We start from the raw sequence: 7,638 nt of genomic DNA, 5'->3' as shown, positions 1-7,638 counted from the left end.
GTGTGTGTATGAGAGTAATGTATTGTGATCAATTGCTGCAGAAGAGTTTAAGTTTAGCTGTGAGCAGCTCTTTAAAACAAACGTCGTCTTGTTTCCTTCGTCTTGTTTCCTTCGTCTTGTTTCCTTCGTCTTGTTTCCTTCGTCTTGTTTCCTTCGTCTTGTTTCCTTCGTCTTGTTTAGAGCTGCAACGCTGGGCAGAAGACACATTGTAGTCTTGTTAACACCAGGAGGCTCTGAGGATGAAGATGTGTTTGGCATTTGTTTGGCAGTCTGTTAGATTTGAATGTATCGAGGCGTTTGTGAAGGTGAGGAGTGTTTCTGTGTTCTATATCATGGTTCAAATGCTTTTGAATGAAGCTTTGACTTTTGGAACTCAAACTAAGGTCTGTTCACATCTTCACACATCATCGCCACGTTACGAGTTGGCCCAGCTTGCTTTAGGTTGGTTGTTGGATCTCAGTGAGGTAGGAGAACATGTGGGAACAATCCAGATGATTTATCAAACGTAGGTCTTCATCATCTTCATCCAGCACAGCAGGAGAGAAGAGAAGAGAGGAGGAAAACTGTTTTCTGAGTTTAGTTACTGCTGAGGAAAAGCTTTTGAATAACAAAGATGGAGGACTTTAGCTGTAAAAGTCTCTGCTGGATCTGGGTCTGTCCACACTGGACCGGTCTCTGCTGGAGACCCCGCTGGAGTCTGAGCCGAAGGGGTTTCTGGTGACCCTGCATGATTTCAGCGGGTTGCCTCAAGGTTTTAGTCTTTGAGTGTCTGCTGGATGATGAACATGGAGGGTTGAGCTCTGAGATGAGTTCAAAGAGCAGAAAGTCCTGATTGACGGTTCTGCTCCTGAATCACAGATCGAGTAAACATCTGCACCCTTCTATCATCATGAACCAGATGTGGATTTATATATATATATAAATATATTGTATATATTTATTTGAATTAGAGATGGAAGAATCTTTTGCTTTCTCTTTTCCAATCCCTCAAACATCTCCATCAAACACTGGCGACATCGGACCAGACGCCACCCCAGAACCGTGGGAGTACACAGAACCTGATTCTCCAACAAACAGAACACACACACACACACACACACACTCACACTCACACACACACTGACACACACTGACACACTCATGTTACACAATCCCACTCAGCAGGATGTGTACAGCAGAAGACGGGCCACCGAGGATCAAACAGATCCTCGTCAACAACCTGGTCCTCTCTGGTTTCCTCGTCTCCTCCTCCTCTGATGCTGCTTCACAGTTCAGAGTCTCATCTGAACGAGGTCTGAAGGCAGCTGATCTTTTTAAATGAGCTCATCTCCATCTCACGACTCACACATTTCACATTCAGTCAATGAGATCGATAACAAAGTAACTTTTTTGAGACTTTCATATTAAACCATTTGTAATAGTGATGCTGCTCTGAGGCTCGTTCATGTCCTTTTGGTCCTATTGGTCCTTTTGGTCATTTTGGTGAAACAGGAATGTAAAGGTTATTGTGCTAAAGGCAGCTTCAGTAATAATCTGTGCCCAACATCTGAGAGATAAATATAATCAACATGCAAACGGTTCTGGATATTAAACATGGATATTTTCTCTCACTGTGAGTTTTCATCCTCCTGATAAAACACCTTTCATGTTGCTCCTTGTTTTCATGTATAGTTTCATAATCCGATCAGAGTTTCTAATATCAGCAGGTCATTTGCTGTTGGTTGCCATGACGGCGTGATGTCCTCCTGGTTACGCAGGGAGGTGGGCGTGATGATTAATAATGTTTCCATCTAATGTTCCTCTAACTTGTATCATGTGATCAGCTGCACACGGAGACCTGATGCTGAGGAAACCAATCTTTTCAAACAAGAGGAGTGTGTTAAAGTTAAGTGTGTGTGTTAATGTGTGTGTGTGTGTGTGTGTGTGTGTGTGTGTGTGTCCTCTTTAATGATCCCATTCTCACATGTACTGATCACAACGTATGGAGGGTTAGACAGAGATAACTTATCCACTAATCCTCTGACAGTTCATTACCGGTATTAAGACACAGCTTTAGGTAAATAGCAGCGTTTGGGCTGTAAACACACAGATCTGATATAACTGCACTCGTTCCATATTCATAAACCGAATGTTTACTGATGAGCTCTGCCTGAAGGCTGAGACAGAGACAGAGCTCCATTTCTTTCTCCAGCAGGTTTCAGGCTCTGATCCGACTTTTGACAATCACTGTTTCATAAACAAATGAAATGAAGAAGTAGAACAATCCTCCACATGCTGCTGCTCGTTAAACAGAAGCTTCTGCTCTCAGTCAGAGATCAAACTGCAAAACCAAGATTCACTTCACGAGTTGAGTCTCTTTCTTTATTTCATGTGCAGCTTCAGAGAGTTTAGCATCACAGATCCTTTCTCAGCCCCGTGTCAGCAGGATTTATCAGCAGCATCATTATGGGATGTCTCTGCACATCACCATATACGTCCAATGCCAGTGTCTTTGTCAACGCAGGAAGTAGTGTGTCCTTCATTTAGACTCCAGGTGTTCCCCCACCTTAACTGTGCTGTAGTTGCCATGTGAAGCTGATATAGAGTCAGAATGAACATTTCTTAAACATCCACAGTATCATTATATTGAGTGGAAAACCTCAAGGCTTTGAGGTTTTCCACTCACTTTAGCGTTTATCTTTAAATATGATTAATAGTGTTGAATAACATTAAGTTATTTCAAAATAACCTTTTTGAAACATGGTGGTTGGCGTTGATGAAGAACTGCATCAGACACAAAAGATCGCAGTCATGACAACTCAATGAAAGTCATTATCCTGGAAACATTTTCAACAATCTCTTCTGTTGGCAAGATATGAAACGTGTGTCAACATCTGTTTGTTTCTCAGACACACACAAACACACACACACTCTCACACACACACACACACACACACACACACACACACACACACACACACACACACACACACACACACACACAAATACACTCACACACACACACACACACACACACACACACACACACACACACACACACACACACACACACACACACACACAAACACACACACACACAAACACACGCACACACACACGTCTGGTATTGATCCTTTCACACACGCTGCCAGCAGATAAACAGCAGCATGAATGATTAGAGCTCATCATAAAAGCTTTGATGGATTTATCGATGCATCCAAACTGTTGCGTGATTCTTCATTAATCAGTATTCAACAATGTAAATACTCATGCAGCAAATATAACAAACATCAAACATAAAAGCCAGCAGTCTGAGATAAACAATCTTTCAATTCCTCCATAAATGAAGCACGTTTTGATTATTGTGTCCAATAATCTATCAATTCCTTTTCTGATCAATTTCACCTTTAATTTTACCAAGATAGGTCCCATTGAGATTAGAAATCTCCTCTTCAGGGCCATAACAGATCCTAGATGACAGTGAATAATTGCATAAGTGCTTAGAACATTTTGATGGAAGTGTATGATGGTCGTCCTTACTCTCTATTATATATCTCTCTCCCTCATTACACAGATTTGGAGCTAAATTGAACTATTGACAAATGAAAATATCAACAAATAAAAAGGACAGAACTTCCTCAAAATAAAACATTAGGACAACAAGAGCTTGAGGAACACCAAGGAATAAATCCATGTTTTGATTTGATATCAAAAAAGATTTCCGTTGATCGTAGAGCTTCTGTTGTGTAAACTGCTCAAAGGCTAAAACTGCACGGCATTCACATAAATGTAAAAGGGGGGGGGGGGGGGACCATTTCATTCACATATCTTGAGGTGAGAGGTCAAGGGACTCCCTCAATAGTGAACATGCCAGTTTTCCCAGTTTAAACTGTGAAATTAAGCCTTTATTCTGATCCACTAGTCCATAGATTTGTTTCAGCACTGTGAATTATTCTGAAATCACCATCATGTTCATTTGTAAATCTTGTTTTATATGTGCTCACCGAACAAAGCAGCAAAATATGTTTTTAACCTTAATTTAAAGGAAAAAACGGCAACAAACCAGCTGACTAATGTGGTTTATATATTTTATTATCTGGGTGCAAATATAGAAACATCCCGCTTCACTGCAACACAACACCATTGATCAGTCTCATATTCAACATCCAATAATACCAGTCACGACCAGTTCCACAATAATTAACCAGTTAACTGCTCTCAACGCTATCTGCCATCTCTGTGTTTTTTGTGGAAGGAGGGTGATCTGCTGCTCCAACGAGCTCTGATCCAAACGAGCCTCTGTGACAGAGAGCAGATGTTAGAGCACAAACATCTGCAGATGTTAGAGCACAAACATCTGCAGATGTTAGAGCACAAACATCTGCAGATGTTAGAGCACAAACATCTGCAGATGTTAGAGCACAAACATCTGCAGATGTTAGAGCACAAACATCTGCAGAGACTCGTTCTGGATCAAACAAAGACGGAGAGCTGCACTCACCTGTCCGGCTGTCGGAGTCTGTGTCCGCGTCCGCAGACGGTGCTTCTTGTGACGGTGTTCAGGCTCTGCACGGAGAGGCGTGTGAGCTGTGAGAGCTGTGAGAGAGAGACAGAGCAGTCGGTCGGCTGTTCTGGGAGCAGCAGAGCAGTTTGTTTCAAACAGTGTAATCTAAATGACTGTAATGTAATGTAGTGTAATCTAAAGGTGAGTTCATTCAGATCCAGAGCCACGAGCCAAGCGGTATTAATGGTTTTTGTGATTTATGACAGCTATTAAACAATTTGGATCCAGGTGTGCATCATAATGATCAATTTAGTGCATTTTTGCAGAATGCTTAAATTATAAAACAAGACAAACAAAAATGAAATTGTGATTTTTTTGGAAAATTAATCTAAATAAATATATATTTGTTGTTATAATTAACATGAACAAATGAATAGGATTACAAGTTGGTGCGAGGGTAATCTTTACTCTATTTATTTTCACAATAACCAACAAAATACAAGCTATGATAATAACACACATAAGATAAAGCTGCAATAAGAAGCTAAAGGTTATTAATAAAAGTGTAAAATATCCAGTTTCTGCCACTTTACAGTTTTTCACAATTGTTAACACACGTTTCTCAAAACCATAACGGCTTTCTCAAAACTGCACACACAAAACTGAAAACCTCACACACAAAATGCTAAACCTGACACTCCCTTTGCAAGATGACTCTTTGCCATCAAATCTCTTAACTGTTCACAAAATGGAACTCGTGTTTTCATTTGGTACACACAGCCATATTTTCAAATGACACACACATACCATTCATTGAGTACACACAACTAAGCATTTGCTGCACACTACCAGTGGTGTATAAAGTACCCAAAAGCCATACTTGAGTAAAAGTAAAGATACCTTACTGGGAAATGACTCCAGTAAAAGTGAAAGTCACCTATTAGAATACTACTTGAGTAAAAGTATTAAAGTATCTGATATGTACTGTACTTAAGTATCAAAAGTAATTTTCTGATATTAAATGTACTTAAGTATTGAAAGTAAAAGTACAAGTAAATGCTGTTAATAAAAAAGCAAAGGGTCAGACATACACCATGTATAGCTAAATTAGAAGATCAGACACCTGTCTCCCCCCCTCCCCCGCCAAAGATATACTCCAATCCTGTGGGAAACACTGCTAGATATCTTAACAGGTTTATGCTAATTATGATAACTAAACATTAACGTTGCGGCTCATGAGATTAATCTTCATTTAGTTAGAGTTTTTCAATGCCAATATTTCAGTAGCTTTGGGTAAGCATACGAGGCACTTCATCCGGTACGAAGAATCTTTCACTCCAACATAAGAAAACATTTCTCGCAAATATGGCCACAGGTGTTGGTCTTCGTCTCCACCGTGGTTTGTTAGGAGTAGCAGGTGCTTCCGATTCTGCTTCCATCATGAAACCAGTCATCGTAGAGTGGAACTCTACTCATGTGGTCGCTCGCTAGCTGGCATCACTGGGCATCAACAAAACGCGGCTTTGAAAGCACTTGTTTGCAATTGCGCATTAACGTGATTAACCAGTGATTTAACTTGCAAGCTAGGACCACTGATTCACTAACCTGCTTGCTTGCAGTCTGTGTTCCACCACAGTCCCGACATTGGTCTCATGATTCATTTTTTTTCTAAAGATAGATTTGATTTTGTAGCGAGTAACGAAGGTTTCAGGGGAAATGTATCGGAGTCAAAGTATCAGTTTTCTTTGCAAAATGTAGTGAAGTAAAAGTGAAAGTCAACAGAAATGTAAATAGTAAAGTAAAGTACAGATATCCAAAAAAACGACTTAAGTACAGTAACGAAGTATTTCTACTTCGTTACTATACACCACTGCACACTACCAAGCATTTACAGCACACTGAAGTGCAAAATTGAAAACACAATCATAGAAATGGAACACACCATATGAATGACAACGACTCTGGAGAATGAGCCATTTCTCCTTTTGTAAAATGTCTCAGTGTAGGCCTACTTTTTTCATAGTCAAACATAAAACAGCACACAAATATGCAGCAAAAAAAGTTTTATTTCGGTACACACAGAGAACAGTACAGTACTGTAAACCGGCCTGACGGTCTGGACGTTCCTGAATGTAGCATGGTCAGCCAGGATCCTAGTTTGTATTTGTCGGAGTGTGATAGCGTTGTTCTCACGAACCATATTTACAATTTCAGTCTCCTGTTCGGCTGTGAAAGTGTGTGTTCTTCCTCCACGGTGTGGTTCTCTTTCAGTCCTGCAAAATACAAATACTGTGAGCACACTGTATCCTATTGATATGCAGTATTACAGCACACAAGGGTTCTCCATCCTGAAGGTTCTAATGATGGCAGCAACTGTGAAGATTTGGTTGGACCCTCTGGCCAGCCTCCCTCATGCTCAAACCATGGTTGAGCACATGGTCTACCACAGTGGCCCGAATCTCATTAGAGATGACCGTTCTCCTTCTTCTTTCTCCTCCTCCTCCTCCTTCTTCTCCTTGTCCTTCTCCTCCTCTTCCTCCTCCTTGTCCTCCTCTTCCTCCTCCTCCTCCTCTCACTCTTACCCCTCTCCTTCTCTGGTTGTCGATCTCTTCAAAGTTCTCCATTGTTCACCAAACAAAACAGAGGCTCAAGGCACTTTTATGCTGCAGTCCTGATTGCAAATTGCTCAACAGACCTGAATGTTTAGAGATTTGAATATTTGTGTGTTGTAGGTTGATGCTTTGAGATTTTACTTGAGAAGCGTGTGCAACAACTGAACATTGTGTGTAGTGTTTTGACAACAAGGTGATGTGTAATTGACATCAGAGTGTAAAGAAGGAAAGTCAGAGTCTAATGCAGATAAGGGAGTGTGAAGTAGTGCCAAATTGGGTCGAGTGATTGGTACATGAAGTGAAGGTTGTGCAAACTGCCGAATTTTCGCTTTTTGTGTGTTAACAACTGAGAAAAACTGTAAATTCTGATAGTACAGTATGACTTGATCAGATGTACTGAAGACGAGTACAGGTACAGATACAAGTACAGATAGAGATATAGGAGCGTGTACAGATAGAGATACAGGTACAGATAGCGATACAGATACAGGTACAGGTATAATTAGAGATACAGATACAGGCACAGATAGAGATACAGGTACG

Source organism: Anoplopoma fimbria, chromosome 14 (genome assembly GCF_027596085.1).
Source record: "Anoplopoma fimbria isolate UVic2021 breed Golden Eagle Sablefish chromosome 14, Afim_UVic_2022, whole genome shotgun sequence".
NCBI classification, from domain to species: domain Eukaryota; kingdom Metazoa; phylum Chordata; class Actinopteri; order Perciformes; family Anoplopomatidae; genus Anoplopoma; species Anoplopoma fimbria.
Note: the sequence above shows the minus strand (reverse complement) of the source record.